We start from the raw sequence: 24,049 nt of genomic DNA, 5'->3' as shown, positions 1-24,049 counted from the left end.
AGCACGAACCACTCGCTCAGGATGATGGAGCACGAACCACTCGCTCAGGATGATGGAGCACGAACCACTCGCTCAGGATGATGGAGCACGAACCACTCGCTCAGGATGATGGAGCACGAACCATTCTCTCAGGATGACGGAGCACGAACAACTCGCTCAGGATGACGGAGCATGAACCACTTGCTCAGGATGAATAGAGTAAAATATAAAACAGAAGAAAAAGCAAGAATTAGAATGAATAAAGAGAATTGTGAAAAAAAATTGGAAAGAAATGTGAGAGGAGCAAAGATGCCAGGAAAAACTTAGACAGATATATTTCAGCAATTACTCCCCAGGCTCAAACACAGGAAAATGTACAAGTTACAAGAGGTCCATCAGGGTGGAAGCACAGTCCACACAGCATCAGGATATGGTACAAGCATAATGAAACAGAAGACCAAGAAGGAACCCGAAGAAGTAAAGAGCAAAGATGGAGTCATCTGGAGGAACCCGGATAGGATTCGGGGTTCAGCCGCGACTCCACTCAAACTCTCAACTTAATATCGCATTCTTCGCCATTTTTCATCACTTGGTCTCTATAAACCAGGCAACACTGCTCTTTATTGTACGGATGCTATTTGCAGTAAGTGTGACGTCACGCATCACAGGAGACAACTGGAAACGAAAAAGTAAATAAAACTTTGAGAAATGTTACGTAGTATGTATGTATGTATGTATGTATGTATATATTGTTGCGAATCTGGAAACCGTGAGCATTCAACATACAGGTCCTATAGAACAGTTATATCGGTAAGTATGTGTTGTTTAGTTAGGGTCCCCGCCCCTTGTTTAATGGGTGAATAAATGTACATGCGCTGTGAGTTACTTTGATAGTCAGGGTTTTCTTTTATTTTTACGGCTCCTACATTTACAACTACAACAATGCCAGCATCACCCTCACCTTCACCTCGCTTCCTCACGCTGACGCCATGGTGGGCAGATTTGAAGGAGGAGCCTCGCGGCGGTCCTCGACCAATCAGAGTGCTACGGGTGGGGTGGCCACCGCTCAGCCAATCAGACCTCGGGACGTTGAGAAAGGCGGTCCGCGTGACGTCACCATGCCCCCGGGCCAATCGACGGACTTGCCGCTCGTTTTGGCCAGTGACAGGGCGATGAGCGATTCTGCGCACCAAAACCATCCAGTGAGGGAGAGCGGGGAGGGCGGAAGCGCCCCCCCCCCCACCCCCTGAGAGAGGGTGAATAAGGGTGCGGCGCGATCGGACCACAAAAAAGAGCTTGAAGATCCTCCTCATCAAGAACCGCAAGTCGGTTGCACGCCGTCTCTCTCTGTCGGTGAACAAGAGAGCTTGAGAGATCCTTCCTCCACCAGAACCGCAAGGGTTGCGCGCGTGTCTCTGGCGGTGAACAAGGCGAGAGAAAGGGGTGACTCGAGTGGTGATCGAGTTCGCCTGCCACGAGTGGAGATCGCGTTCACCTGACACGGGTGGTTGTCGCATTCGCCTTACAAGCGAAAGGTCCGAGTCCAGCCACCCCGCCGGCTCAAAGACCACACGAGGTGGACAGGTCCGAGGCAGGCTCTGGTCTTCAGCTCGCCTTTCCCTCCGAGCTGGAGGCCTCAATAAAGGCTCTGGCCATCGGTTCTTGGGTGTACGTGTGTGTGTGTTTGTGGCACCAGTCTATTAAGTAAAACTGCATAAGTGCTTGTAAATAAATTGCCTTGCATCTCTATATTCGGATAACTCTGCCTTCTTGCGTGCTTCCCCCCTTTCCCCCATTATAAAGAAACCCATGTGTTAAATGTATCAGTTCGTTGCTGTGTTTCCTCCATTGGCTTAGCGTGACGCGTGTTGGTGAATTATAAAGGCTGTTGCCGCTGTAAATGTACGATTGGACCGACGGAACTTCGGCGACCGTCCGCTCGGGTTGCGCATGGGTCGGGCACGCTAATGGCTCGATTCGTACGAGGGGTGTGAATACTCGGTAACTCACCACGTGGATTTCTAGGTATTTTGAAGATTGGCAAATAACCCTGTACCACGTGGTGTAATTATTGATGATTCACGGTCCGGTCAGGGACCCGTACTTGTCAGAGTTTTCCGAAAGGTACGATCTAGATTCCGGGTGTTCGGTGGAGTCAACTCTGCAGCTCCATCTAGTGGCCGCGCTCGTCGCCGATACCCGGCCCGCAACTGTATGTATGTATATATATGGATGCATGTATGTATGTAGTATGTATGTATGTATGTATGTATGTATGGATGTAGTATTGTAACAAATCTGGAAGCCATGAGCACACAACAGCCAGAGTCCCTATAGATCAGTTATATCGGTAAGTATGTGTTTCTGGTGAGAATCCATCCCGTGTCTAATGGGAATTAAGTGTACGTGCGCTGTGGGTTATTTTATAGAGCATTTTTTTTACATTTTTACATCACTTACAACAATAACAACACCTTTGCTCCATCCTGACGCCATAACGCTCGAGGTGGGCGGAGTTCAAGAAAGACTTGGCGTCTCTCTCGGCCAATCAGAGAGATGCGAGCGAGTTTGCCGTCGGTCGGCCAATGAGAGCCAACGCAGGACAATATTACTCCTCTTCCTGTTTGAGGGGCTGCCCGCCGTGATGCCCACCACGCCCTCCCCGGTCCAATCAGCGGACTTGGCGCCCCTTTTGGCCAATCACGGGGGCGACGAGCGTATTTGCACGCCAAAACCGTCCAGTGAGCGAGAGCGGGTCAGAGGAGGTGGCTCCTCCTCTCTGGAGAATAGTGTAGCAGCAAAGCAAACCCGTTGTGCATTTTGTGATACAAGCACCAAATTTGGCACAAATGTACATTAATATGTTGTGAACATTTTCAGATATTGGGCCACTTGAAATTCTCTCTTTATGTCCGCCATATTGGATTTCAAAATGGCCGCCACTTGAAATCTACATTTGCTATTATCTCTGGACGTAATGCAGCCATTGACTTGATTCTGGTATCTAAATGTATGTTTTTGGGGGCAAGGAATCCAATGGTACCATTTTCAACTCAATATTATCTATCACAGTCTGTTATATAATTTTATTTGGAAATTATCTAGGCAAATATTGGATTCAACACAATACTTTGAAAATAATGTCTTAGTTCTGTAAATGTCTTAGGTATAATGCTGACATGCTACATGGTCTAGTATTTGAGGCGAGGTGTACTGGTATCTGAGGCTAGGTATATACCGGTACTGAAGATACGTGTACATAAACAGTGTCATGTTAACAAGTTCAGCATTGCCACAAGTACATGTATGTTGTTGACTCATCGTCATGTGCAGTCCCCTTCACACACACAGAGGGCTGTGCACTGAAGGGCAGCCTTTTTGCACTTGCAGCGCCTCACACACCCTTTCTTGCACTTGCAAGAAACCAGCTCAATGCAGCTGTGAGCTGCCTCAGTTAGCCTGGTCCAGTAAGGTGTGTACTGTCCTTCTCCAATCCTTGACCAACCCCAGTTGGTTGGTGGAGGGAGCTCTGGTGCTGGCAGCAGTATCTGACCCCACACGTCCACCTTGATACACTGCCCTCTTGACATGTTCCTCCAGAGCTGCCTTCGTTGGAGGGATGAGCTGCACATTGTTCTTCCTTGCAAAGAGTTTCCTCCTGGCCTTGTCAATGTCTGTGCATTTGCTGGTTCGATCATACAACAGGATCACGAACCTCTTGATGATGCGCATTGCATCATCTGGTATATCACGAGGTGCAGAGGACAGCAGCAGCAGCAGCGCCTCAGTGAGTTCTGGCAGTACCGTCCAGACTGCCCACGCAGTCTTCTTGCCATGTCTATGAAAACTAGACACAGTGTCGCATCCAGTTAGAGCGTGGAACATTGGCAGTGCACGAGCCTTCTCTCGTCCAAATCCAGCTGCTATTTCTTGTGCTGCTCGGTATCGGAAACTCTGGCCTGTTCCGAATGCCAGCCACAGTTTGTCTTCTGGTTGCAACTCCTGTGCCAGGGACACTGCCAGCACCACAACATCGGTGTCTACAGTCCGGATGAGTATTGCATGGTGTCCATGCTGGACTGCGTGAGATGCATGCAGTAACATCCGACTGTCAGCTTCTTCATGTTTACATGGGGCGAGTGAGGTCAGATCTGGCAGTAGTGGCTTGCTGAGCACTGCCTCTCCATCAGTAATGACGAGTTGCTTGTCCTGGTCAAACCATTCCATGAGAGCTGCTGAGAGGAACCTGAACAGCTCGGTCTTGTTGCTGTCCACTCGTAGGAAGTTCTGCCAGTTTCCTGGTATGGCTGCGGCAGCCACCACACGTCTCCGCACACCTTGTCCCCGCTTTGCACGTGTACTACCTTTCAGTGAATCAGCAAGGTAAGTATCCCAGACCAGATCCAGGCATGACACTGTTTGCAGCTTCGTGGACATATATGGGATGAAGATCTGTTGTGCATACTCTTCAAAGGTCTTTGTTGCAGCCGGCTTCAGCATCTGGACAATGGCTGCTCCATCAAGCACAATACAGGTCGTGACAGGAGTCTCTGTCTTTGTGTCGGAGACTTCTTCCAAGCATGTGAGATCACTCTTGGTACCAGTGCAGAGGCTTCCACCATCAGACAATGCAGAAGGACATGCCTGATTTTCGTGACAAAAGAACTCCTCAAGGTTTCCATCCCTCGTCTGGCAGCCAATGTACAGGCTTGCAAAGAGTTCACGGTCATTATTGATGGAGGCGAGCTGTCGCTGACCTATGCTCTGGCTTCTTGGAGTGGAAGTGCTGAACACCTTCAGCTTGTTACGAGGAATGGGTGCATCCACTGCCTTTGTTCTGTCCAACAGACACTCTCTGGTGAAAGCCTCGAACTGCTCTTGGCCAATCCTCTTGGCATTCATCGCGGTCTCCACAGCAGCAGGATCTGCGATCTCCTTTGTGTCCAGTTTGACTACATCCTGACTCTCCTCCTCGAATGGGTTGCCCATCTCCTCTATGACACCGATGAGAGAGCGAACATCTTTCACAAATGAGGCCTGTACACTTGGCGTCTGATCATGATGACGTGTGTCTGCTGTTTGCCGTCTCCAGTGTTGGTTCCCATCGTGGAATTCTTCGATCACCCTGGCAACTTCTGGTCCCGCAACCATCCAGCGACGTAGGGCACTAGGGTTGTCAGTGAGCCCAACTGCTCCAACGTCTCCTTTGATGCAGGCATTATTCTGCTCATGTGCCTGGTCAATCAGGATTGAAGAGAACACCCTCTGTGTTTTCTGAACGGTGAAGTGGCTTTCCCTGAATTTCCTGGCTACATCTGGGTGTTTGATGGTGAGTTCAGCCATGTCCTTCAGGTGCACTGGTATCCACCCAGCATAATGGGTGTGATCCAGTGCATGGAACCAGGGGACCAGCTCTGTCAGAGCATCGAGGTATATCATTAACGATCCCTGCCTGAGAGAACGCACATACACTAGAACCAACAGTTCTAGTTCCAGCACGGTTGCCCAGTAGTGAAACTGGGGGATGTGTTCTCCTCTCTGGCAACACCAGTCTTCAAACTCCAGAAGGTCCTCTGCATCCCTGGTTTCTCCCAGACAGTAGTGGTTGTAGGCACGGTGTTGCAGGATGTACAGTGCTGCTGCAGTCACTTGATGTGCTCTTCTTGTGCGCAAGACATGGGATGCTCGCAGGAATGAGTCTGCTGTCCCTGCAGTCGCAATCTTGGCTTGCACAAGTGCTTGCACCCAACCACTCCCTTTCAGCCAGTCCCCCAGTGCCCTCAGTGCCACCATCTCTATGTGGAGGCCACCAAACATCACCACTATCTGGTCTTCACCATAGCTCTCTGGCCACTTCCACTGTATCTGCTTGGCCAAAGCAAACAGTGGCTGATCAACGGTGACCACTGGTGTCTGTCCAGGATTCAGGTGTTCCACATCATTCTTCACGACATCCATTGAGTGCCGGATCATGGTCACTGTGTGGGATCATGTGTGAGTGCCGGATCACTGTGTGAGTGCCGGATCATGGCCACTACCATTGGATTCCTTGCCCCCAAAAACATACATTTAGATACCAGAATCAAGTCAATAGCTGCATTACATCCAGAGATAATAGCAAATGTAGATTTCAAGTGGCGGCCATTTTGAAATCCAATATGGCGGACATAAAGAGAGAATTTCAAGTGGCCCAATATCTGAAAATGTTCGCAACATATTACTTTACATTTGTGCCAAATTTGGTGCTTGTATCACAAAATGCACAATTCTTTTGAATATTTGGGCTAAGCCGCCCCACTAGAAGGAGTGAATAACTGTTCGGCGCGATCCGACTGGGAGAGAGTTGGTTTTTGTCTGCCGGATCGCCTGGCCTTGCCTGCTGGCGCTCGCTGCCTCGTCCGTGCTCGCGCTGGTTGGCGTCCGCCCTTCATCCTCCGTCCCGGGTACTTGGAGTGGCATTGTGCTTGCGGGTTCGAGTCCCGCCGTTCCAGGACGTCGAAGTTCACACGAGGTGGACAGGTCCAAGATAGCTCTGGTTTCCAGCTCATCTTCCCTCGAGCTGGGAACCTTCAATAAGACCCTGCGGGGTCCATTTCTTTGGGTGTGTGTCTGTGTAAGGGCATGTCTTGTCAAGTAGAATAGTTAAGTGCTTTTGGTTGTACATTATTTACATTTCATATTCGGTTGTAATCTGCTCTTTGTCTCCCTTCTCGGTTTTTGCCAATTTTTATTGTAAATAAATAAATAATATATTTTTTATAATATAAATAATATAATAAAATAATAATAATATAATCACAATAAATAATATAAATAAATGAATAAAAAATATAAATAAATAAGCTTGGTGTTGGCATAGTGGTTAGGGTAGCGGCTTGGGATCCAAAAGGTCCTGAGTTCAAGCCCCGTTGGCTGCTTGAATTAATATACACCGGGGGTTCACTCAGCCTGTCATCCTTCCGAGGTCGGCGAAGTGAGTACTAGTGTACTGGGCCCGGTGTATGCCCCGGTTAGAATAGGTGTACCATATCCCTGTGTCGTAAGAGGCGACCAGGATTGCGTCAGGAAGGGCATCCGGCGTAAAACCTGTGCCAAATCATTATGCAGATCATAACGGATGATCCGCTGTGGCGACCCCTAACGGGAGCAGCTGAGAGAAGAAGAAGAATATTATTGTAAATAAATACCCCTCTTGTTGAATGTATCAGCTCGTTTCTGTGCTTCTTTCATTGGCTTAGCACAGTGCGTGTTGGAAAATTGGGAAGTGGCAAATTGTGCGTTTGGTCCGGTGCGGCTCTGGTAACTCCACTCGGTTACTCCGGATCCGAGCTGTTACCCGCGACTCGGACCGGACAGAGTCGGCCTAGGGTGTAGTTTCCATGGTAGTTGGACGGCGCGAGTCCTTAGGTAAATTGGAGTTCGACAATTGGACCTTACTTTACGCCGTCAAAATATTGGCGACCACGGTCCTGTAAGGGACCCGTGCCTTTCAGAGTTCTCTGAGAAGCACGATCTAGATTCCGGGGTGTTCGGTGGAGCCGACTCGACTGCTCCACCGAGCGGTCGTGCTCGCCACCAATACCCAGCCCCACACAGTATGTAGTATGTATGTATGTATGTAGTATGTATGTATGTATGTAGTGTGTATCTATGTATGTTGTCTTACTTCGAACCTTCTTATCATTATCCTGATTAGTCAACATATCGAATAGCGTTTTTACGTTTGGTGAATCCTTTGCGTGCTGCATTGTTTTCGGCCGCAAGGTTCCTTGTTGCTTAATTTATTTTTTTTCATTGGGATGTGAATTTCAGGTGGTATATGCAACAAAAAATACACAATTTGGGTGTCAAGTTAGACAAATAAGAAAGAGTAAAACAATACATTTTTTTTTTATTTCGTCGCAAATCTGTGACCGCATCATGCAAAGGGTTAACCCCCCCCCCCCCCCCCGCTTTCGATTCCGACCAACCAGTTTTTTGTAGCCTTCAACTTGCCATGTATGTACATGGAGAAAGAGGGAACATAGCCTTGCTTGCTTAAAGTAAATAGGTATATTGACTTAGTTATAAGACTCGTTATATCTTTAAATTATCAGATTAACCCTTTTTGTGCTGCATTGCGATACTCAAAACCGAAATAATATTTCGATTATATACTTTAATTCATCCGTGAGAGTAGATCATGGAAAATTGCATCATATAGTGGATTGAATCACTCCGAGCTCCAAATTTGAAAACTAGAGCACTTACAAAAACGATGTATACAGCGATTCGTAGCTATGATGAACAGGCATTCGATAGTATGAGGAAAGTGAAGAAAAAAATTATCATGAAGAAATTGTTGCGGCCTGTTCAAAGTCAGGGAATGATTGAGCAGGCCAAAAAACATGGTGAATTCAGACCTCAAAGAGTGAGGTGGCTAAGGATGCGCCTGATAAAGGCTATAATTAAATAATGCCGTTAATTACAAACCCAAACACCCAATTTTCACTCTTGCACTTCCTTGGAGTTCCCCAAGTATGCATGCAAAGTTTCAGGCTGTTAGGTTTTATGGTTTTTGAGTTATGGAGGAGACACACTGACACACGCACGCACGCACGCACGCACGCACGCACGCACGCACGCACACACACACACACACACACACACACACACACACTCTCATTGCCATTTATTAGTACCATAGCTATAGATAAGTTGGTAATATTGTTAAATTCCTGAGACCTTAAGTTTTGCTTAATTCTCAAAACTTCTTCTAACCCAGTGTTCAGCCATCCACCGATGTTTGGCAGTGTCAGATGAAGAAGTTCCCTCCACACATTGGATCGGTGGTGAGTGACTTGTTTGAAATGTTTGTATTCCAGGTAGTTTTTAAAAGGTTGTCTTCCAGGTGGTTTTTAAATGTTTGTATGCCAGGTAGTTTTTAAATCGTTGTATTTCAAGTACTTTTTAAGTGGTTGTATTTCAGGTAATTTTTAAATTGTTGTATTTCAGGAAATTTTTAAATGGTTGTATTCCAGGTAGTTTTTTTTTATATTTGTATTACAGGTAGTTTTTAAGTGGTTGTATTCCAGGTAATTTTTAAATGGTTGTATTTCAGGTAATTTTTAATGGTTGTATTCCAGGTTGTTTTAAAATGGTTGTATTCCAGGTAATTTTTAAATAGTTGTATTCCAGGTAGTTTTTAAATGGTTGTATTGCAGGTACTTTTTAAATGGTTGTATTCCAGGTAATTTTTAAATGGTTGTATTCCAGGTGGTTTTTTAATGGTTGTATTGCAGGTAGTTTTTAAATGGTTGTATTTCAGTTAATTTTTAATGGTTGTCCTCCAGGTAATTTTTAAATGGTTGTATTACAGGTCGTTTTAAAATGGTTGTTTTCCAGGTAATTTTTAATTAGTTGTATTCCAGGTAGTTTTTAAATGGTTGTATTGCAGGTACTTTTTAAATGGTTGTATTCCAGGTAATTTTTAAATGGTTGTATTCCAGGTGTTTTTTTTAATGGTTGTATTGCGGGTAGTTTTTAAATGGTTGTATTACAGGTAGAGGACTTTGGAAAATCGAAGATCACAAAGCAAGCGGTCCTGACATCTCTGCCAGACTTATCCGCTAGTTATCTTTGAACTATCTCAGGGGTCGGCGATCCAAATAAAAAGAAGAGCCATTTTTTCAAAATTGGTCGAAAACGCAATGTTTTCAGAGCCAAAATGCATGTAACCCCTATTTCAATAATTGAATAAGAGGACAGAGACACACAAATTGATTTTTAATGAAATAAATGTTTACTGATGGTCACAAACATTTTACATACTGTGTTCTATTTCCTCACACTTGGCACATTGGAATGTTTATCACTATCTTCCTGACAGTGTCATTCTCGAACCTGAGATGTATGATTAGTTCATGATAATGCATACATACGTGGGTGCACCGGGGTATGGTTAAGGAGAGTCATGTGACCCGCCCATGTTCCGATGCTGTGCTGTGCTGTGCTGTGCTGTGCTGTGCTGTGCCCGTGTCCAAATTAAACCTGTTGTTCCCACTTCAGAGCCTTCGTCCCTGTCCATTGAGTACATTATAGTGGCAACGAGGATGTCTTCGTGCATCGGCATATTGCAAGAACACGCAGTGGGGGATGATTGGGAAGACTGCACCGATCATCTGAAGCAGTACTTTGTGACAAAAAGATGAACACCAATGAGGACGCTGAAAGGCGACCAGCTGTATTACTGACCATGTACGGCGCCCCAACGTACAGCCTCATCAAAGATCTTCTTGCCCCAGCCAAACCTCCTGACAAGTCATATGAAGAGCTCATCAATCTCGTGAAAAGACATTATCACCTTAGATCGGCTAGGATCGTCTCGAGATGTAAATTTTATACCCACCCTCGTCAAGATGGTCAGTCAGCATCCGAATTCGTGGCTGATTTACGCCGACTCACCGAACATTGTGAGTTTACAGATAAACTCGAAGAGATGTTAAGTGATTTCTTTATAATAGGCATCAATAACGACTCGATTCTGCCGAAACTCCTGACTGAATCCGACCTCAATTTGGCTAAAGTCATGGAAATCACTGTGTGTATGCAAACTGCCGAGAGCCTGCGTGTGATCTCTAACAAGTCAAAAGTTATCCAGCAGGACCCATCGGTTAACAAGGTAACCTTTATCCACAAGCAAAAGTGTTTCAGAAAGCCACCAAATTCACCTCCACCTCCTGATATTTCTGAATGTACCTGGAAGGTTGGGGTAACTTGTTAGTTTTGTGGTGGGAATCATCAAGCTTTCCAATGTTGGTACAGGAATTGTACCTGTGACAACTGTGGTAAGCGGGGACACTTGAAGTGTCGTTCTCGGTCCAAGTCGAAAAACTTGTCTCCTGCTTATCACATTGGGGTGAATCTTGATGCAGCGGACGATAGGTCACAGAGCACAGCCTGCAGCCGAGAGTCAAGTGAGGAACTTCATGAGGTTCTCTCTGTTTGAACAAAGAGCTCCGATTCTCCAATTATAGGTGATGTGACAATCGATATGATCCTGGTTAAGAATGGAAGTTGAACCGGCACTTCCAGATCAATTATGAGCGAGAACGAGTTCACCTCCATCTGCCCTCCGAGAAAGGCTCCTGCACTCTGGCCTGTATCTACTGACTTGAGAACATCCACCAAGGAGGTGCTTCCTGCAGTTGACTCAGCTAACGGAACTGTAGGATATGAAAACAGCACTCATGTCCCACCAATATTGAGAGTGCGTGGAGAAGGAAGACCCCTCCTAAGCTGAGATTGGTTACAAATAATCTCTCTCTCTCTCTCTCTCTCTCTCTCTCTCTCTCTCTCTCTCTCTCTCTCTCTCTCTCTCTCTCTCTCTCTCTCTCTCTCTCTCTCTCTCTCTCTCTCTCTCTCTCTCTCTCTCTCTCTCTCTCTCTCTCTCTCTCTCTCTCTCTCTCTCTCTCTCTCTCTCTCTCTCTCTCTCTCTCTCTCTCTCTCTCTCTCTCTCTCTCTCTCTCTCTCTCTCTCTCTCTCTCTCTCTCTCTCTCTCTCTCTCTCTCTCTCCACCTCTCTCTCTCTCTCTCTCTCTCTCTCTCTCTCTCTCTCTCTCTCTCTCTCTCTCTCTCTCTCTCTCTCTCTCTCTCTCTCTCTCTCTCTCTCTCTCTCTCTCTCTCTCTCTCTCTCTCTCTCTCTCTCTCTCTCTCTCTCTCTCTCTCTCTCTCTCTCTCTCTCTCTCTCTCTCTCTCTCTCTCTCTCTCTCTCTCTCTCTCTCTCTCTCTCTCTCTCTCTCTCTCTCTCTCTCTCTCTCTCTCTCTCTCTCTCTCTCTCTCTCTCTCTCTCTCTCTCTCTCTCTCTCTCTCTCTCTCTCTCTCTCTCTCTCTCTCTCTCTCTCTCTCTCTCTCTCTCTCTCTCTCTCTCTCTCTCTCTCTCTCTCTCTCTCTCTCTCTCTCTCTCTCTCTCTCTCTCTCTCTCTCTCTCTCTCTCTCTCTCTCTCTCTCTCTCTCTCTCTCTCTCTCTCTCTCTCTCTCTCTCTCTCTCTCTCTCTCTCTCTCTCTCTCTCTCTCTCTCTCTCTCTCTCTCTCTCTCTCTCTCTCTCTCTCTCTCTCTCTCTCTCTCTCTCTCTCTCTCTCTCTCTCTCTCTCTCTCTCTCTCTCTCTCTCTCTCTCTCTCTCTCTCTCTCTCTCTCTCTCTCTCTCTCTCTCTCTCTCTCTCTCTCTCTCTCTCTCTCTCTCTCTCTCTCTCTCTCTCCACCTCTCTCTCTCTCTCTCTCTCTCTCTCTCTCTCTCTCTCTCTCTCTCTCTCTCTCTCTCTCTCTCTCTCTCTCTCTCTCTCTCTCTCTCTCTCTCTCTCTCTCTCTCTCTCTCTCTCTCTCTCTCTCTCTCTCTCTCTCTCTCTCTCTCTCTCTCTCTCTCTCTCTCTCTCTCTCTCTCTCTCTCTCTCTCTCTCTCTCTCTCTCTCTCTCTCTCTCTCTCTCTCTCTCTCTCTCTCTCTCTCTCTCTCTCTCTCTCTCTCTCTCTCTCTCTCTCTCTCTCGCTCGTTCTCTCTCTCTCTCTCTCTCGCTCGTTCTCTCTCTCTCTCTCTCTCTTTCTCTCTTTCTCTCTTTCTCTCTTTTCCCCTCTCTCTTTTCCCCTCTCTCTTTTCCCCTCTCTCTTTTTCCCTCTCTCTTTTTCCCTCTCTCTTTTTCCCTCTCTCTTTTTCCCTCTCTCTTTTTCCCTCTCTCTTTTTCCCTCTCTCTTTTTCCCTCTCTCTTTTTCCCTCTCTCTTTTTCCATCTCTCTTTTTCCATCTCTCTTTTTCCCTCTCTCTTTTTCCATCTCTCTTTTTCCATCTCTCTTTTTCCATCTCTCTTTTTCCATCTCTCTTTTTCCATCTCTCTTTTTCCATCTCTCTTTTTCCATCTCTCTTTTTCCATCTCTCTTTTTCCATCTCTCTTTTTCCATCTCCCTCTCCCTCTTTCTCTCTCCCTCTTTCTCTCTCCGTCTTTCTCTCTCTTTCTCTTTCTCTTTCCCTCTGTGGTGAATGGAAGGTCGTGACGTGTGACCACGTGATGCCCGGCTCGAGCACAGAAGAGATAAAGCTGAGGTTCGGCTCGGCCGCGGGGTTTTGTCCCTGGGGCATTGTCGTTGTATGTCGCCGGCTCACTTGGTGCTCATTGAATGGTGAGAACACAGACTGATATGTAATACTGATTTATTTTGCGGTGATTAGTTGCGCGTGTGTACCTTACTGCTTGTACTCCATGCTGCGTTTGTATTTCCATGTGTGCCCGTAGAAGCGGCTTCAACCAAATGGAATAAAGCCTAAACTCTGAAGGTTCTTCGCTCGTCTTCATTTCAATTTATTCCATTTGGTTTTCTCGGCTCTCTCAACCAGCGATGGATAAAATCTACAAACCAGAGAGGTTCGACGCAGACCCAAACGCGACTGACGCAGAAATGAAATGGTCGCATTGGTTCTGTTCCTTCTCACACTATCTGACCATCATCGAAGAGGGAGCTGACAAATTTGCCGCCCTCGTGAATCATGTCTCGCCCAGCGTGTACAGGCTCTTCTCGGAGTGCGACACTTACGAAGCAGCTATCATCGTGCTGCAGGCGCTCTACGTGAAGCGCAAGAACGAGGTATACATACGACATCTTCTCAACACACGCAAGCAAGCAGCCGGGGAGTCAATCGATCAGTTCCTGCAAGCTCTGAATCAGCTGGGAAAAGACTGCAGCTTCCGGGCTGTAAGCGCCGAGGAACACCGAAAGGAAGCGACCCGGGAGGCATTTATCCAAGGACTTAGATCAGCCCACATACGGCAACGCTTACTAGAGAAAGCGCAACCCACTCTTGACAAGGTAGTCGATCAGGCTCGAGCGATGGATACGGCACAGCAGCAATCTGAGTCATTTGGGACTCCGATGCTGCTAATGAACGCCGCTACGGTGGAAACTCAAGGAACCCCACTGGCACAGACACAGCCAGACATAGGGGATGGAGAAACACCCGAGGAGCCGGATACACAGGCCACGTCAAACTCCTCAGCTGCTACTCTGGTTGGTAAATGCTTCTTTTGTGGGTACAAAAGGCACCCCCGCCAAAAATGCTCCGCCAGAGATGCCACATGCATGAATTGCGACAAGAAAGGGCATTATGCCAGGGTATGTAAATCTACTCAAAGGAGAAATAAACCCACTTCTGCGGCTCTCTACTCGCAAAATAAATTAACTGCAGCCTCCCCGGGGAATCTATCCAAGGCTATCATCAACGTACGAATTATCGGGCACATGGCGGAGGCACCGACTGATACCGGTAGCTCTGAAAGTTTCGTCAACAGCTCGCTAGTGAAGGGGAGGAAATGGAAAATCCACCCGACAGACAATACGGTATGCATGGCCGCCACCTCACTACAGTCCCGGGTACGGGGGTACTGCGAAGTCGAATTGGACGTAAAAGGGTACACGCATCGGGATGTAAGGGTACTTGTGCTTCGTGATTTGTGCGCAGACGTAATTCTGGGTCATAATGTCCTCAAGCAGCACACGAGCGTCGAAATACCCTTTGGAGGAAGCAAACCTCGTCTAATTTTAAATGCTTTGACTACCGCGGAGGTGACGTCCCCCCAGCTGTTCGCTAACCTGTCGCCGGTCTGCAAACCGATAGCGATCAAATCGCGGCGATATACCGCTGCTGACATGAATTTCATCACTTCAGAAACCAAGCGATTACTGGAAGAAGGAATTATACAACCGAGCGATTCGCCATGGCGCGCACAAGTGTTAGTAACCAGCAGTCAGAACCATAAGAAGCGAATGGTTGTCGATTATTCCCAAACGGTCAATCGCTTTACCCAACTCGATGCCTACCCCCTGCCGCGCATAGACGAGATGGTCGAACGCGTGGCCAATTATAAGGTATTCAGTACCATCGACTTGCGAAGCGCCTATCACCAAATTCCCATCCGAGAGGAAGACAAACCTTACACCGCATTCCAGGCAGGTAGGCGCCTCTACCAATTCAGGAGAATACCTTTCGGTGTCACGAATGGGGTAGCTTGCTTCCAACGGGTTATGGACGACATCATCTCAGATGAAAACCTCAAAGACACTTTTGTTTACGTGGACAATGTCACAGTGTGCGGTAGGGATCAGGGGGAACATGATATGAATCTGGACCGATTCTTGAGCATTGCTAGAAAATATAATCTGACTCTCAACTACGAGAAATGCGTATTCTCGGCAAGGTCAATTGACCTTCTCGGCTACACGATAACCGACGGCACAATTAAGCCTGACCCTGAGCGATTGCGCCCACTTCGTGAGCTACCCCCACCTCAGGACCAGCAGGCGATGCGCTGGGTGATCGGCATGTTCACTTACTATGCGAGATGGATTTCGCAATACTCCGAGAAAATACATCCCCTAGTGCATTGCAAAAACTTTCCACCACATGCCGCTTTTGTGACAGCTTTCCACAACCTAAAAGACGATATCAGTAATTCCGTGGTTTTGTCGATCGATAGCTCGGTGCCCTTTGTGGTGGAGACCGACGCTTCAGATCACGCGATAGCTGCTACGCTTAATCAGTCTGGGAGACCAGTCGCGTTCTTCTCGAGAACTCTCTCTGGAAGCGAGCAGAGACACTCAGCGATAGAGAAGGAAGCGTACGCCATCGTCGAAGCGCTGCGTAAATGGAGACATTATTTACTGGGAAACCACTTCACGCTCGTTACGGACCAACGATCCGTGGCATTCATGTTTGATGGGAAAAATAACGGGAAAATTAAGAATGAAAAATTATGAGATGGCGGATAGACCTAGCCTGCTACAGTTACGACATTGTTTACCGGCCCGGGAGGGAAAACCCTGCTGCAGACACCTTCTCGCGGGTCTACTGCTCGGCGACAATCAGTCGGGCTTTGCAAGACCTCCATGTGTCTCTGTGCCACCCGGGGGTAACCAGAATGGCACATTTCGTGCGCAGACAGAACCTGCCCTATTCTATTGAAGATATTAAACAAATGAATGCTTCATGCCCTGTTTGTGCTGAACTAAAACCCAGATTCTATGGTGCGGCTTCTGGCAGACTGATCAAGGCCACTTCTCCCTTCGAGAGACTAAACATCGACTTCAAAGGGCCCCTGCCGACTGAGACAGACAACAGATACATATTCACTGTTGTTGATGAGTATTCAAGGTTCCCTTTCGCGTTTCCGTGCTCGGATATGACCTCGGGCACTGTCCTAAAATGTCTCTCTGACCTCTTCGCTATGTTTGGGAAACCTTCGTACATACATTCAGACAGAGGGCGTGTTTCATGTCGGCCGGGCTAAAACAATTCCTATTAGAGCATGGCATCGCAACTAGTCGAACGACGGGTTACAACCCACAGGGAAATGGTCAGGTGGAACGGTATAATGGAGTTATTTGGAAAGCCGTAACTCTGGCGTTGAAGTCAAGAGGGCTGGGCCCCGAGCGGTGGGAGGTTGCCCTTCTCGACGCTCTGAATTCCATACGCTCTTTGCTCTGCACGTCCACCAATGCGACTCCTCACGAACGAATGTTTACTCACCAACGACGTTATGTTGACGGCAAATCGGTGCCCGACTGGCTAACCCATCCCGGAACAGTGTTCATGAAACGCCCGGTACGACAAAGCAAGTATGAACCCATGGTGGAAGAAGTCGAACTCATCGATACTAATCCAGACTACGCTCATGTCAGGCTCCTGGATGGCAGGGAGACCACGGTGTCGGTTCGTCATTTGGCTCCCTCAGGCACTCCCCCCGCAGGTACACCACCATCTGGCACACCTCCCTCTGACATTCCCTCCCCAGGTGTTTCCCCCCCAGGGACTCCACCCGAGAAGGGTGACGACGGAGCTACCGTGTTCCACCCGGGGGCGATCGGGGAGTCATCTCCGGCTCGAGTCGAGGCTCACCAAAAGGATCGGAAGCCTCCCTCAAGTGAAACCGTCATCTACTCCCAGAGAGGCCGGCGAATAATACCCCCTCGCCGACTCAATCTGTAAAGGGGATTATCGGCATCCTCGATGCTCATGCTCCTATATGCTCGTTACATAATATATCGATGCCCATTACCATGCTCCTACAACTCAAAATAATCCTCACTGCTTGGCATGTATGCTTCTGTAGATTAGATAATTCATATTTCGATAATTCTGAAGGTTCTTCGCTCGTCTTCATTTCACCCTCTCCCTCTCTCTTTCCTTCTCTCTCTGTCTTTCTCTCTCTCTCTCTCTCTCTCTCTCTCTCTCTCTCTCTCTCTCTCTCTCTCTCTCTCTCTCTCTCTCTCTCTCTCTCTCTCTCTCTCTCTCTCTCTCTCTCTCTCTCTCTCTCTCTCTCTCTGTAGTATAGTAGAATAGTGCAGTAGATAGTAGTATGCCCCTGTTAGAATAGGTGTACAATATCCCTGTGTATCTTAAGAGGTGACCAGGGTTGGCATCAGTAAGGGCATCGAGCCATTAAAAAAAACATTGCCTCATGAAGGGAATCATGATTGCATTGAGCCCGCAAAAAGCTAACCCTTGCTGAGCAGGAAAAATGGCTGTAAAAAGGCTGTCTCTCTCTCTCTCTCTCTCTCTCTCTCTCTCTCTCTCTCTCTCTCTCTCTCTCTCTCTCTCTCTCTCTCTCTCTCTCTCTCTCTCTCTCTCTCTCTCTCTCTCTCTCTCTCTCTCTCTCTCTTTCTCTTTCTCTTTCTCTTTCTCTTTCTCTTTCTCTTTCTCTTTCTCTTTCTCTTTCTCTTTCTCTTTCTCTTTCTCTTTCTCTTTCTCTTTCTCTTTCTCTTTCTCTTTCTCTTTCTCTTTCTCTTTCTCTTTCTCTTTCTCTTTCTCTTTCTCTTTCTCTTCTCTTTCTCTTTCTCTTTCTCTCTTTCTCTCTCTCTTTTTCTCTCTTTTCTCTCTTTTCTCTCTTTTTCTCTCTTTTTCTCTCTTTTTCTCTCTCTCACCCCCTCCTCGCATCCCTTCCTCTCATAGTATAGCAACGTTTGGTGAGGCATAGCTCTCCCCACCTCCCCCCCCCCCATTTATTGCCCTTCCTCGCTCTCTCTCCCTCCTGCCTCCTCTCTCTCTCCTCCCTCTCTCCTCTCCTCACTTCCTCTCTCTCTCCCCCCCCCCTTCCCTCCTCCCTCAACCCCCCTCCTTAATATCCCCCTTCAGCGAAGTAACGGGTTGTATTTGCGAGTTAACAAATATAAATGCAATGATGCACTGCATGTGTAGTTTTGATTTATTTGCTTGTATTTCAAGATGGCGGATTGTAAATGTTGTGACGTCGCATGCATGCCTATTGATGGGAGACTAATAAAACATTATCAAAACAACTTATCATTGGTTATTTAGATACAAGTCGTTCATTGCTGGGATTCTCACTTCCCATCCAAGTGAGGATCAGGGCATCACTAACTTTTTAGAAGTGGAGTTCAAACTCTAAACTGAGGCTGTAGGTAGAGGCTGCACTATCGCGGACAAGATGGCCGAAATAACCGCATGGCGCACAATGTGCAAGGTGTGTTCACAGAATTTGCAGGTAGTTGGATGTGTTTTCCTGCTTATCATTGTCAAAGCTTTGAAGTATTATTTTATCCTTTCACGACACAAATATTTTTTATGGAAATTGATAATGAGAAAAAACCCAGATATGATCGATCAGGGTCAGGAGCCCCACAATTTGCAGACCCCCAAACTAGCCGAACCTCTGACGGACATGATTAATGCGTCGTACAAGCAACAGACAGTTCCAGCATAGTGGAAAAGGGCATGAGTCATTCCTATTCCAAAATTGTCATCTGCCACCATCAACAACTTGTGCCCAGTTGCTCTGACTGCCACTTCTTAAAAATTGCAGAACACAGAACACTTTATCATTGCATCAAAATACATTTTCTTCTGCATTGTTTTATTTAATCAGCCAATTAATGGTTATTTTCCAGATGTAATTGTTGATTTCGATGAGCCAATTGTTGAATGTGTATTTAGGTACATCCTACATGACGTGAGTTAACCTTTATTGGCAGAATATTCATATTGTGAATTGTTTTACTCAAAATAAAGCAAGGAGAACGTGACCTCGGCTATGGACCTGGACTTTGGTGGTTTACCATCGCTGTCAGCATCAGAGTTGTGGTGTTACTCGTGTGGTTACTCGTCGGCGATGATTCGTCACATCGTACCCGCTTCCCACCCGGACCCTGAGGTCTCCCCTTGGTGGTAAACCTCCTGCAGGTTGACCTGTCTGCTCTGCCATCTTCTCTGATGCAGGCATGTTACTTTAGTCACTTAATTACAAAGTTTGTACCTTTGATTACTGATGAAGTTGAATTTTAAATCGACATGAATGGGTTTGTTTTCTTCTGGCCCAGGTTCTCAGGTGGACTTACCTTAACAATATTTTCACACACATACACTTGGTAATTGTGTGTGTGTGTGTGTGTGTGTGTGTGTGTGTGTGTGTGTGTGTGTGTGTGTGTGTGTGTGTGTGTGTGTGTGTGTGTGTGTGTGTGTGTGTGTGTGTGTGTGTGTGTGTGTGAACGAAAATCAAGAAACTTACCTCGAACAAGGAAAGGAGGCCATTTGGCTGATCATTGCTGTGTGGCACTATCAGGTCAATTTTTGCTCCAGTTTTAAACATCAATCTTCTTGATTGTTTACTGAGGTCTAAATAACTCGATCTTGATTGAGTGACCCAGCTTCGGTGGGGTTCCCAGAGCTGCATGTGAAGAAACTACGAAGGGGTTCTGGTGCATGTTGTGCATTGAAAATGTTTAAATATTGTAAATATTCCTCCAAGTGTGCGTGTGTTTGATTGTTATTCTTTCACGGCCCAGCCGGAACACATGGAGGCCCCAACTTTTGGGTGTGAATACTTCAGGTTCTGGGCAAGGTTTTAAATTGGGATGGAGGGTCAGGCATTGTTGCCACCAGCCCACTGGAAAAAGGAAACCACCATGATGCCAATAACTCCATTCCTTTTCAATGTCCAACACGTCCTGAAACCACCGCTGGGAAAAGCTCACCCAGTCCGGCAGCGCGGGGTACCCCTCCTCATCCGAGTCCCCCCCCCCAGTGGGCAGTGCCCTCTAATGTATATAGGATGTTGTGTCGTTGGGTGGATGGGGTGGGGCATAGAACAAACTTGCACTCACAAAACATCAGAAAATGTTCATTCCTGATTTATTGATCAAAACTCATTGTATGAGTCGAAGTGCACAAAGCTTTGATCATACCATGAACGAATGTTCTGAGAAAAGACGAAAAAATATGATGAACTCCATAGGTGCAGGGTTGTTTAATTGAAAGAGGCTGTACATTACAGGATGTCACTGCTCTGATCCTCTCAACAGCTTTCCAAGAAGTACGGACCAGTATTCAGCATCCGCCTGGGTGAACAAACCATCATAGTTTTGTCAGGGTACCAAGCGGTTCGGGATGCACTCATCGGAAAAGCAGAAGAATTTTCAAATCGACCTTTCGTTCCCATGATGCATTATTTGAGCATTGACAAAGGTGAATAAGTAATTGCAATACAGGTTTCTTTGTAAGAATCTAGTTTGTATGTGATAAAAGGTGTTGAGCAACCGGTGAATGTACTTACTGCTCGGTACTGCTTATGTGCTATTTGCCTTTATTTCATTCTTGGTAAAATGTGGAAGAGATTTCTCAGCTCTCGTTATTATCTGTATTTTGTCTCCATTAAAATACCTCTTTTCTACACTGCTATGTATTTCTCACCTTCAAACATATTATTTTCTATCCAGACGTGCCAGACTTTCACAAATTATTTAAATTTGACTCCCTGCGCTCCTGTGTTCAATTTACGTGTGGTTATGAACATCATAACCATGTTTATTTCAATGTTTCCTTCTTTAGTTGAGCTCTGAGGCTCACTCGCCCCCATCCTTTCCCCCCTCCCCCCTTCCCTAGATATTTTTTCCTTCAGGTGGAGCATTCATTTTACTCTGTTTGGCACCACTCACAATTTGATGTGTTTTGAAAGCAAAGTGAGACCCCTCACCACCATCACCTCCACCCGAGGGGGCCCATCTCGAAATATTATGTCCCATGATCGGTTGTGTGTGGGCCCTTGTTGCCTTGGGCACCGTGGAATTGTACAGCCTTAATGCTGCCACTGGACATGTGCAAACAGCTCTCTGATTCTCTCTCTGTCAACACTGCTCATGCCTTCACTCGCATATTAGAGTGTACGAGGTGCGGTGGGACGCAAGAAGCACGCGGGCCACCATCTACTCCGCTTTATTGCGCGACCAGAAGCACAGTCTTCCCACCCCTAGCGGGCGAGGCATGATATACGAAAACCCAATCACGTGACACAGCACACTCCTCCCCTCGTAAAAAAAAAACCCGTCACACGATGAACGGACAATCACAACATGACCATCTGAACCCCATCAACACTCATAATCCTCCAAGTACTGCGGCCGCACCCTGACCCACCTCGGACGGGCAGCGCCACCAGACAGCCCAGGCTCAGATGCCTCCCGGCTCGGCCGAGGTGACACCCTTTCCGGACTCGCACTTTCCGCAACACCAGCCACCCCCGACCGCCCAACCTGCTCGACGTCCCCGGGTAGGACGGCATCAGGCGAAGACTCCCTTGGCGTCGGCCCAACCAGCCCCGGCGATACTACCGGTGGGGGTGCCGCATCGTTCGGCCCGGGGAGGGTGACGGGTGGGGGGGGTGACGCTGAACAGCGATCATGCATTTGGTCCATGTGCTGCTTCCACACATCCCCACCATCAGTCCGCACCATGCAATTCGCCGGCCCCAGCACCACAGAGACCACCGCCGGCACCCATTTGGACCCATGGAAATAATCGCGTACCATTACCCGCTGCCCCACCTCGAAGCTGCGCAGCCGCGCCGGACGCGACATCGCCCCACTCCCCGACCCTCCAGGTCGCAGCAAATCCAGCCTGGACCGCAAAGCCCGTCCATAAAGACGAATGGCAGGCGAATCACCCGTGACAGGATGAACTGCGTTCCTGTAATGGAGCAAAAAGTCATCGACCACCGTCTGCACAGGTGCAACACCCCCCCTGCGCAAAGCCCGCTTCAACATCTTGACAAACGACTCAGCTTGGCCATTCGTCTCAGGATGATACGGTGCGGACCTTAGGTGTCGAATACCATTCTGGCGCATAAACTCATCAAATACACCCGCGATGAACTGCGGACTATTATCAGAGACCAGGATCTCCGGCAACTCTTTATTAGCAAAGATCGTCCGCAGTTTCTCTACTGTAATGCTTGCTGATATATGCTGCATTACTACAACCTCCGGCCATTTAGAGAATGCATCGATCACAATCAAAAACATTTTGCCATTAACCGGTCCCGCAAAATCTACATGGACCCTCTGCCAAGCTCGGTCCGGCACAGGCCAGAGACCCGAAGCTCGACGCGGGTTATCAGCATCTGTCTGGCACGTGGCGCAATGCTTAACCAACTGCTCAATGTCTTTGTCCAACCCCGGAAACCATAACAGGCTACGAGCAAGACTCTTGGTCTTCACGATGCCAAGGTGACTGACATGCAGTTCATCCATTGTGCTATGCACACGTGGGTTCGAATCCCATCCTCGTCACCAACTAGAGTGTACGAGGTGCGGTGGGACGCAAGAAGCACGCGGGCCACCATCTACTCCGCTTTATTGCGCGACCAGAAGCACAGTCTTCCCACCCCTAGCGGGCGAGGCATGATATACGAAAACCCAATCACGTGACACAGCACACATATCATTACAGAAATCTATGTTTACAAATGAATGTAACAAAGCAAGCATTCCTTACAATCTGTTTTTAGTTGTTAGTTGAGCTTGAGATGGACATGCAATTTTTAAATATTTATTTATTTATTTATTTATTGTTTTTTTTGCATCATGGCTTCATGACATCAACTGGAGGGGCCTCAAGAACAATTATGGGAGAAATTGTTAGAATTGTGCAAATAAACAACTGCTTTTGCTTGTGCTAACAAATCTTATTTTTCTTCATTAAAAAGGAGTAAAAATTTGTGCAGAATTTGTTCTTTGTATGTCCAGGATTGGTGTAAAGGCCCGGTCACACCTTGACGTTTTAGCCAACGTATGCCGATTTTTGAATTTTTTTTTCTAAAACGCTGGCACACGTTGAATACGTTATGGGTAAGTTTTGATAACATTGAGAGCACGCTGAAAAACACTGCCATACGTCGTTGTATGTTGGCTTTAAACGTTGTACTTTTTGGTTGTCCTCAAATTTTTTCATGCTTGAAATTTCACGACGTATGCCGGCGTATGACTCACACGTTCCGCTACGCTGGCCACAAGTTGTATGCACGGTCTGCGATCATTGACAGACGTCAACACATGCTACTTGTAAGTTAATCATAAGTTGAGACACCCCGAGCTAATGTTTAGCGTACCCGAAACTTATTTCTAACCTATGATTAACGTGTTGTTGGCACGTTACGCGATCGTTGCCCCACATCGACAGACGTTACTTTTAAGTTACTCATAGGCTGAAAGACGTCGGTATAATGGATCGTCCTTGCTTCAGCGTCCACGGCCACGGCCAGGACACTTATTTGCAGCATTCTTCAAACTTTTCTTCGGCATGATGAGGATGTTCACACTTCGATGTCTAGCTTGGCTATGATTCCAATTGTCCATCGGCAGCGTCTATTTAAAATAGTCGAGTTTGAGCGTTTTAACACGTCCAGAAGAAACGCTTCAAATTTCCAAACCCCAGCGTCAAAAAACAAAAGCGAGTGACAGCAATTTAAATCGTTCATTGTAAACAATGAAAATATCTGAGTGGTACCGTTTAAAAGTCGTTGAGTGTAAAAAAAAATCCAATTGTTGAGCGCAAGCGTCTACTTTCAATAGTGGGGTTTGAGCGATTTAGCACGTTCAATAGAAACGATTAAAATTTCCGAGCGCCAGCGTCAAAAAACAAAGGCGAGTGACAGCAATTTAAATCGTTCATTGTAAACAATGAAAATAGCTGAGTGGTACCGTTTAAAAGTCGTTGAGTGTAAAAAAAAATCCAATTGTTGAGCGCAAGCGTCTACTTTCAATAGT

The 24,049-nt window shown here is 47.0% G+C and overlaps 1 pseudogene across 1 annotated transcript in view; it reads left to right on the top strand.

Annotated features, from left to right (window-relative positions):
* The first annotated feature begins 18,441 nt into the window (after positions 1 to 18,441).
* The window catches only part of LOC147021163 (cytochrome P450 2C5-like), a 68,093-nt pseudogene continuing 62,485 nt past the window's right edge, over positions 18,442 to 24,049 (top strand). The window contains exons 1-4 of the transcript XR_015060623.1: positions 18,442 to 18,498; positions 19,023 to 19,229; positions 20,312 to 20,482; positions 22,354 to 22,357. The product of XR_015060623.1 is annotated as a cytochrome P450 2C5-like (transcript). The remainder of the gene's footprint in view (positions 18,499 to 19,022; positions 19,230 to 20,311; positions 20,483 to 22,353; positions 22,358 to 24,049) is intronic.

The sequence above is a fragment of the Eptatretus burgeri genome, chromosome 8, assembly GCF_056783735.1.
Source record: "Eptatretus burgeri isolate ZD-2024b chromosome 8, Ebu_testis_v1, whole genome shotgun sequence".
NCBI classification, from domain to species: Eukaryota; Metazoa; Chordata; class Myxini; order Myxiniformes; family Myxinidae; genus Eptatretus; species Eptatretus burgeri.
Note: the sequence above shows the minus strand (reverse complement) of the source record. Positions and strands in the feature narration are given on the sequence as shown.